This window comes from Lipotes vexillifer, unplaced genomic scaffold, assembly GCF_000442215.2.
Source record: "Lipotes vexillifer unplaced genomic scaffold, Lipotes_vexillifer_v1.1 scaffold212, whole genome shotgun sequence".
NCBI lineage: Eukaryota > Metazoa > Chordata > Mammalia > Artiodactyla > Lipotidae > Lipotes > Lipotes vexillifer.
This window is the reverse complement of record NW_006780016.1, coordinates 1,273,535-1,284,006: the sequence shown is the minus strand read 5'-3', so window position 1 is coordinate 1,284,006 and position 10,472 is coordinate 1,273,535.

Genomic DNA, 10,472 nt, shown 5'->3' with positions numbered 1-10,472 from the left:
TAGGGAAAAACTACATTGTAAGGGAAATCTACATTTTTAAAGGAAATTTACATTAGAATGGACGATACCTATTGCCAGAGAACTTTTTCACCAGAGAGACTTACCTGCCTGGCAAGATGACCTTTGTTTTCAAAACACCTCCTCCTCTCACCTTCCTGTGAATTGCCTTCCTGTTTTTGAAGCATCAGACCCCTATCCCTTTCCTTAGCTCAGGATGGTGCCTTGGCTTCAATTCTCTGGCTGCCTTTTGAGTCTCATCTTTGTGGACTCCTGTACCTATGTATGTAATTAAATATTTTTTTTTCCTTTAAATCTCATTTTATAGGGGTCTCAGCCAAGAACTCAGAAGGGTAGAGAGAAAATTATTTTTCCTCCACTACAGGGCAAATGAGTGGGGGATGATACTTTGAGGCCTTCAGTGACCTTTGTCTAATGTGGTATGTGGTATTTCCAAAGATTTCCATTTTCTGCCTTTGATCTGCTTTGTGGAGCTTCTTAGCTACTCCTGATGTTCCTCTTTTCTCAGCCTCTACCATCCACTTTCTTTGATTATCATCCCATTTCCACCCCCATGTGCCTCAGGTGGAATTTTAAGAATCCTGAAATTATGGTCAGGTTTTAATGTTTGACAGAGATGTATCCTTGAGAGAAAGAGGTCTAGTTATCACCAGCTGGGTTTTGGTTCTTGGTGATGAAGCCACTCTTGCTTAGACGTTGAGCAATTGTGGAAATATTCCCTTCTTGTGAAGGATCTCTGGCAAGCTGTTGGATGTGACAAGGGCTCTGTGAACCCTGGCCTTTGGCTCCAGTTTTAAGAGTTTTCCTTTATTCACTGGGCAGCCTTTACTGTTATGAATCTTGCCTTTTTGCAAGACCAGTGAATTCTGCAAAGGTTTATTAATCTTGATTTAATGTATTCCTATGAAAAAATGTAACAGCGAGGGAATAAAGCTTATGGAGGCATTGCAGGGGTCCCTTTGGGGGTCCACTCTATATTACTCATAGCAATGAAAAGTAGAAATGGCAAGTTATATTAGCTAAGTTCAAGATACAAAAGGCAATGTTAATTTCACAGGAAGTGTAAAAGGATATGTAAATGTGATCAACTCCCAGGAAAACACTGCAGTATACCACTTCAGGCTTTGAAATTATGCAATTTAATAAACACTTGTTAAGAAGCATCACATACCAAACATTGAATTTTAAAGCAGGTGTTTCTGATCACATAACTGTTTTTATGGAACAGCATTATTTTCCTAAGTTTTTCGAACCCTAGACATAAAGATTGGGGTGTGCAAAGTAGTAGATTTATCAGTAGCAGTCACATGTTCTTGGGAATGCACAGATGGTTGTGAAAAGAAAAATTCCATGTTGTTGCTTTTCAATTAAAAGTGTAATTAAAAGTGGAAGTGTGGGCCATTAGACTAGAACCTGAAGTAAAAATTTCTAAGGCAAATGTGTTTAGCCAGTAACTGATGAGGGAGAATTGTCATGGAGTTTTAATTAGTTCAGCTCTAATGGGAGAAGCTTTCATGTAAGTTTCTTCTCCCAACTTCCTTGGGTCTATGCTTCTCGGCTAGAAAGCTTCCTATTTATTTATAATCAGAACCAAGCTTGAGCTCCTACTAAATGGAAAGGGCTGTTAGGAAGTTGCACCGGATTTTAAAGTCTTAAAGACCAAGCTGTATAGGCAGAGTAAAAAAAAAAAAAATCTTCATCTTTGAATGAAGTGGTTTCTCAGATGTCTCAATAGATTGTTCAGAGATCAATAGATTGTTCAGAGACTCGGAGGAGTTTTACAATGTTTTAGACACGCATCAGTAATATTTTGTTCTGAATTTGCTCGTCTTGTATTTTTGTGGAGCTTTTCATTGCTGTTCAGTCTTGTGTTAAGAAATTGAGATAAAAAAGCATTAGGGAGAATGCTTACACTAAGTGGGTGAGGTGTGAGTGAAGGAAACAGTTATTTTCAAATACTGCTGGTGGCAAGTCAGCTGTGTATATAAAAAAATCTTGTATACTGTTTGATCCAGCAATTCTGTGTCTATATATTTATCTTAAAGAAATATCTTGATAAATTCACAAAGGCATGTGTCTTTAAGTAATTTTGTTGTAGAGCTGTTCATGATATTAAGAAGAAAAACCAAACATCCTAAGTGCAAAATACATGGTTAAATATTTTCTGTCTTTTGTTGGGGAGGAAGAAATTTTCCTCTACCCTTCTAGGTCCTTCCAGCTGTTCTAAGAATTAAATCGAAGTGAGAAAGATTAAGAGGAGAAAGTCAAAGAAAAGTTTAATAACATGTTTACATGGGACAGACCCAGGAAAATGGAGTAATTCATTAGGATGACTGAAACCCTCACCTTAAGCAGCATCTTCAGCTGAAGACAAAAGAGGTTGTTGAGGGTAGTGGTTTGAGACTTCAAAGGGAAGGAAGGCCATTGACATGGATTTGGAAAAGCAAAAGGTTGGTAAGTAAATGTTTGCTGGGCCAGGCAGTGACAGTGGGACACAGAGTGGACTGATCTCTAGACCCTACCCCCACCATGCCTAGCCTACGTTCTTTGCGGATATCTCTGGAGATAGCTCTATTCTGGGAATAGGTCCTCTATCTACATTCTTTTAACAGTTAGGGGGAAGGTCGTAGTTTCTTCCTAAATCTTTTGAGCCTTGATTCTTTTCAGCTTGAAATAATCCTCATGCCAGAGAAACATTTTGGGGTGGTGAATTTTGCTTCCCTTCTCTCCCCTACACTTTATACAGTGGAATACCGTGTAGCCTTTAAAAATGCTATTTTAAAAAAATTTAATTTCATTTTTATTTTTAAAAATTTATTTATTTATTTATTTTTGGCTTCATTGGGTCTTAGTTGCGGCACGCTGGCTCTTTCGTTGCAGCACAGGCTCTTTGTTGCAGTGTGCGGGCTTAGTTGCCCCGTGGCATGTGGGATGTTAGTTCCCCGACCAGGGATTGAAACCATGTCCCCTGCACTGGAAGGCTATTCTTAACCACTGGACCACCAGGGAAGTCCCCAAAAATGCTACTGTTGATGACTCAATAACATGGAAAGATTTTTATATTAAGTGAAAATAAAAATAAATTACTAAATAGGAAGTATAGTAGATATAGTCTTATTGAATAGAGTTTTTAAATAGGTATATATTGATACAGTAATATGTCCTAAAATGTTAACTGTTCCAAAATTTTTCTTTGAACTTAACTATAGTTTTTTTCTATAGTAAACATGGATTACTTGATGATAAAAATAAGAGAAAATGCACCACCAATGTGAGATAATAAAATATAACACAGGTGATCCTTGCTTTATAAGAGTAGGTGATTATAAAACAGATTTGCCCTACAAATTATTATTTGCTCTAGAGAAAGATTCCTGTGGTTATGATGAGTGAGTAGTATCTTCTTTAGTAATTCAGGTTTAGTTCACAGCTCTCTAGTGAAGCTGGCCTGCTGAGGAAACCTGGGGTTAGGGAAAATGAAAGCTACAGCGTTAGGAGATGAAAGGCCTGCAGAAACAAAGTTTATTCATCTTTGAATTTTCCCTGAGGTCAATAGGCAAATAGTATGTTATTCTTATAATATGCCCTTGATGCCAAAATCTGTGCATCGGTGCGGAATCAAATCTTGGAGACAGAGTTTTGGGTGAAGTAGAAAAGAATAGTTTTATTGCTTTGCCAGGTAAAGGGGGACACGCTGGGCTCCTGCCCCGAAAAACTATGTGTCCCAACCAGGGAGGATTTGATGAGGAGTTTTATAGCAATGGTTCAAGGGTGGGGTTGCTGATGAGATTGCGGTGTGTGCAAGGCCTTCACTCCTCTAATCTGGTCTCAGCTAATCTTCTTGATAAACTTCTCTGGTTCCTTTAATGTAGCCTCAGGTGGTCTTTCTCTGGTATGAAGAATGCTGACATCTTAAAGAGCTTAAAGACATTGTTACATGTATCCCTTGAGGTGGAACCAGGACCCTGCCCCAAGGCTGCACTATTGTTTCCTGGCTGCCCCTCCCTTGTCTTTGTATCCCTTCCCTTCCCAGATTAGCAACTGTTCAGATCTGCCCTTTGGAACTCAGGGAAGGTCATGGAAGCTGGAGTTAAGAAACGGGACAGAAAAGCTTCCATGCCCAGGTGCCCCGCAGGGTCCTGCTCAGTTTCACCCTTTTATACCATACTGAGGGACACTTAAATGTATTCAATAAAGGGAATTCTTTTATAAAGTGAGCACAAGGAGAGCCTTTCTGTAATTCAGAATTCAGATACAATAAAACGGCTCTGTGTAATTAAAAATTTTTTAAAAATCCTTTTGCATGGCAAAAAACATAAAGTCAAACCACAAGTGATAAGCTGGGGGAAAACATTTGCAAGATATGTTATGATAAAGAGCTAACATTCTTCCTATGTGATTTGAGGAGTTATTACAAAGTACAAATTGAGGAGAAAAAAAACCCATAAAACCAGTAGAAAAGTGGCAAAAGACCTAGACAGTTCACAAAAATTGATATAAAAATGGTCTTTCAGCGTATGAAAGTATGTTTAACTTTACTCATAAGAAGAGCTATGCAGTATCATCTGTACTTATGAAATATTGAAAACTTCCTAAATGCCTGTGTATAGGAGATTATTTGAATGAGTCATGGTATAACCCACACAGTGGTATGCTGTAAAATAGAATCAGAAGGATCCTTACGAATTAACATGGAGTGCTTCTCAGAGATATTGTTAATGCAAAAAGCAAAGTATGGAAGGATATAGATAGCATGCTACATTTTATATATGAAAGAAGGAGAAATAAGAATGTCTGTCTATCTATCTATCTATCTGATTAGTTTTGCAAAAGGAAACCTAGAAAGGATAAAGTGGAAAAAATGAAATTGGTAATCTGTAGTGTGGGAATGGGATTAGAAGAGTTAGGGAAGGGAGTGATACCACCCTGAAGATACCTTTCTTTATACTTTTGACTTTGAAACCATGTTAATGTTTTGTATACCCAAAAGATAAAATTAAACTACAAGACTGGGAGTAAAAATGGAATAAAAACAGGTAAATGAATCTAACTATATATCAAGTGAATGATATGATCACACATAAGGGAAAGAAATAATAATTCAAGTTATTTTGAACACAGTATCTTGACTGTACTTTTGGCTCAGTTTAAAGATAACTAGAAAGAAATCTTGAACTTTTTACAATTGCTGTTGATAGTGGTAGTGATGGAACATTCTGAAATTATTTTTATGTGTTGTAGGACTGTACAACTGAGTATATATATATTGGGGGGGGGTAGCCTGTATATCACTGTGGAAGAATAGTAATACAATAGTAATACAAATAAATATGGAGTGAGGGAAGGGAAGGTAGAACAGTGTACTATTAGATTGAGATTAGAAGTGTCAATATGAACACATGATTAAACATACATATAGATTAAACACACATATAGATTAAACATACATATTTGTATGATTAAACATCCATATAGATATAAATATATATTTATAATTCATGGTTCAGTCTTATGAAAAGGTCTCCAAGCAGTGACAAGCCCAGCACCAATGAGCACACCTAGTTCCTGGTTCTTTGTTTCTAAATACCATTTCCCATGAAAAGGAACTTGGAGAAATTCTCATTCCAGGTCCCAAGCGGGAAAGTACAGGAAAACCTGGAACATTTTGTTGTGCCAGCAAATAAGAAACTGCTAGAAAAAAAATGGATGAGGACATGTCTGAATGACACAGAAGCCAGCTTCAAACAGGATACTTAAAGGTCAAGTTAATAAGGTATACTTAAGCCACAAATAAATAAATAAAGAAGGGAGGAAGGCAAGCTCTTCTTATATAGAATACCAACTAATAAATGTAGAAGAAATGATGGAATTAGAAAATCACTATTTTACAACTTCTCTAGTAATAATTAATTCAGACTAGAATTATCAGTAAATGCTAAAATCATTGAGCAGAAGCTTTATTGGGAACAGGATATTTGCATAGTTTCAAAAAATCTCGTCACACATTATTTATTATATGCATTTATACTGTAGGGGAAGAAAAAGTTTTCCTCGACCCTCTTGGAGTCCCTGGCTGGGTCTGAAAATTAAAATGATAAAGACAGATTAACAGGAGAAAAGCACATAAATTTATTTAATGTAAGTTTTACACGATGTGGGAGCCTTCATAAGGAAATGAAGACCCAAAGAAACAGACCTGCGTATTTTTATTCTAGCTTTGATGACGAGTGGGCAGTCATGTAGAAGTATGATAGGTCAGAGAATATGAGGTTAAGTGCAGTTAACTGGGAGCAACTTAAAAGACCTGTTTGTAAGGATTCTTCTCAGTGTCCCTTTGTCTTCAGATATAGGAATGATCCTTTCCTCCAGAAGGAGGACACCTCTCCCATGAGGGTTTTATGCTCTGTTTCAGGGGAGAATGCCAGGGGCAGCTTTGAGACTTTCCTACTACCATTTTCTCAAACTCCTTCACTTTAAAATATGCAGTATACCAAGGTGCCATATTTTGGGTTAGCATGAACTAAATCCCATCAATACACACAACAGGCACAGACACATAGACAAAGACACACAGACACACAGACACACACCCACACACACACACCCATGCAAGGAGTAATCAAGATATCATCTTATGCAAAGGATCAAAGTTAACATCACCAACAATGGGAACAACTTCCATCAGGTGCCTCCTGATATAATGCAATAAGAAAGACATAAAATCACTTAAGTAGTATGCCTTTTAAAATGTGTAATGTGAATCTAACCCTGAGGAAACAGTCAAACTAGCATAAATATCTTAGCCACAGATCTGTCCTCTTCAAAAATGTTAATGGCATTATAGGCAAAGAAAGACTGAGGAACTACTGTAGATTCAAGAAGACTAAAGAGACATTGCAACTAAAAACATTGTGACCCTGGCTTGGGGAAAAATGGCCATACAGGATATTCTTGGGATTGAGAAATGTAAATGTGGGCTATATGTAAGATAGTATTTTATCAGTGTTCCCTGAATTTGATCATTGTACTATGGTTATATTACTATCCTAATTCTTAAAAGATTTTGAAATCTCACTACAGGAGACAAAAAGCTTATTTCCCTCTACCCTTCTAGGTTCAGTGGCTGGGGCCCACAAGTCAAACTAACAAAAGTCAGATTAACAAAAGAAAAAACAGTTTTAATTACTTATGTATGTGTCAGGGAGGAAGAAGTTGTCCTCTTCCCTTCTTAGTTCTTCTGAGTGGTCTAAGAATTAAGTAGACCTCAGGCAGATTAACTGGAGAAAATAAAACAAAAATTTAATAACGTATACATGGGAGAGAGTCAGGAGAACTGGGTAACAAACCAAAATGGTGGAAGCCCACCTTAAATACCATCTTCTGCTGAAGACAAAGAGGATATTGAGGGTGGGGAGAGTCAGTTATGGAAGGTTACCAGGAAAAGCACGTAAGCAAGGGTAAGGATGTTATGCAGATTTAAGTCATTGCCCTCTCTGTTGATAAGAATTGGCCCGGTATAGCAAGGGAGACACTTTACAAATAGAGATTTCCCTTGTATAACATGTAAATTTTTCTTACAGTAACTCCTGCTTGATTTTCAGAGCTTCTCCTGTGTCTGCTATTTCTTAAAGATAAGCAGGTTAAAATAATCCTTGTGCCAAAGAGGCTTATTTTGAGGTGGCAAACTTTTCTCCCTTACCTATGCATGCAGTGGCACTGGAGTTCACAAAGAAAAAATGTGGCTCCAGGAGGTGGCCAGATGATTGAGGCTTATATATCATTCTAGTCTAAACAAAGAAAAATGGGGTTTGGGACTTCTGGGCAAGGGAATGGGGGCAGGTTATGGTAAGATGGGGAAGGAAATGTATGGTAAATGAAAGTTGTCTTGTTATGCAGATAAGAGTCTCTCCCGGTGATAAAGTTGTCTCCAAGAGTTGTTCTCTTCCTAGTAGGAAGACATCTTTACAAATGGAAATTTTCTTTATAAATTTTTGGACAGAAGGAGGTAAAGAGTCTGAATGTTCTCAATTGCCTTCAGCTCAAAATAATCCTTCTGTCAAAGTGGGTGTTGAATATACTATTTTGGAGTGGTATTCTAGGACCAAATTCTGGTATCCGTCCAGCACTTATACTCAAATGGTTTAGGGAAAATCTTTTTTTTTTTTTCCCCTTTTCATTTGAGGGAGAGGGAGTATAGTATATAGGGAGGAAGAGATAAAATGAATATTGCAAAATCGTAGCAATTGATGAATCTAGTGAATGGTATATGGAAGTTCATGGTATGATTATTACAAGTTTTCTATAGTTTTGAATTTTTTTTTCAAAATAAAAAGTTTAAAAAAATACTAAAAGCCCAAAAGCCTTTAGTCTTTGAAATTTTTGCCAGGCCACAGAGCTTTGTGTTATTAGGGATCCTAACTTTCCAGATGCAGTGAATGCATTTCATCTCCAAGTTACCTCAGAAAGTGCTCATTACATTCACTTTAACTCTCCCACCCAAAGGGCTCTCAGAGGTATTTGTGCATCCCACATTATCTCTTGACTAACAAAATTATTTTACCCATTCTTGTGAAATTGGGTCCTGTTGTTCAACAAGTGACAGAATTTATATGCTCCTTCCCTTCTGTAGATACCACAATTGTGTCCCTGAGGCAGCATTGAGGACCTTTACTTTGGAAAGGATGGGGTCTCTGCTGAAATAAGCAGTGTGTGCAGTTTTGGCACAGGGGAGAAAGTGCCTGATAATATCTATCTGAAATATAACCATTTGGAACTAATGTATATTAATGTCTCATTGTATCTAACTGTAGCCTTCTGTGATGTGGTTAATTACACACAGATTAAGAAGAGATTTCATCCTTTGTCATCTTGAGTTTCAGATGCCAGATAAATCAAATCAAACAAAAATCAACTTCCAAAAAAGCATACTGGAGGTTTGATGCGGTTATTGAGGATGAATTGGGAAGTAGTCAGAACCTAAGTGTTGATTTCAGGGCAGCCCAGCATTCAGGAGAATTCGATTTTGACATTCTGAAAACGGTGAAACTTTTCCGTTATTCTAGAATGGACCTTGCTAGGGAAATATAAATTGTATACTACCTTGCTGGGATTTCTACCTGAATTTGATTTCTTGTGCTAACTCCCATGAAGCTCCTTGATTTCTCCTTCTTGGTTTGTGCTAGTCTAGTGATTGTGGATGGGATCCTTGACCTCACTTTGGTTGGAAGGTACCTGCCCAGTATGGCTCCTTAGATGGACATGCCCTTGGGCCAAACAGGGGAGAGTCAGCCCTGGAACTATTCAGGTGCAGTGGTGGCCATCAGACATTAAGGATGGCTTTGAGAGAGGTGGCTGCCTGGCTTAGTACAAGTTATTCTTGCTGGCAAGAAAAAAATAATGCCAGCATTACCTAAATCTCTGACAAATCTTGTCTCGCACAGGAAGACCTTTGGCCTCCACATAATGAGTACTCAGTAAATACTGGCTGCATACATAAATGGAGCTAAGTTTAATGAATGTATTTCTTCTACATTTAAAAATAATATGTTCCCATTGTGGAAAATCTGGATGACAGAAACTTCTCTAAAAACAAAAATAGATATTACCCATAACCCACTGTGCAATTAAATCTTTGTGGACAATGTTATAGTTTATCTATGCCTGGATATTTTAACACAATTGTATTTTCATAATTACATATCTTTTTATTATATCTAATTATAAGCATTTCCCCATATTATTACAAAGTCTTCATAACCATAATTGTAATGACTATGTTATCCTCCCACATAGGAGAATTTCTTCAGTCATTCCTTTATCATGGGGGCACTTATGTTGCTGTCTGCAGTTTCTTGTGCCCTGCGTAAGTGTGGCCAAACAAACCAAAAAGTCAGAGTTTGAAGCAGAGAAAGGTTTATTGCAGGGCCAAGCGAGGAGAACAGCTGGCTTGTGCTCAAAAAAAAAAAAAAAAAAAAAAAAAAAAACCACTGAACTCCCCTGTGGTTTTTGGGGAAGAGTTTTTAAAGGTAAAATTTGTGGTGAGGGCTGCAGGGTGTGTGACTTTCTTCTGACTGGTTAGTGGTGAGGTAACAGTGTGGTGCTCCAGGAGTCTTGTGCTCAGCTTGAAGTTACCATCCTCCAAGTGGATGGGGGCCTTGGTTCCTGCAGAAGAACTCAAAGATATATTGTTATGTATATCCCTTGAGAAGGAACCAGGACCCTGCTTTATCTCTGCACTATTGTTTCTTGATGGCTCCTCCTTTATTTCCACATTCCCTCCCTTCCTTAATTAGTAACTGTTTGAATCTGCCCTTTGGAACTCAGGGAAGGTCTAGGAGGCTGAAGTCTTTTCCTTACAAATGAGAAACAGGGACACGGAAAGGCTTTGGTACCTGGAAGGGTCCCACAGGGTCTTGCTTGGTTTCAACTTTTTGATGCTTTGTTGCTTTAGGTAA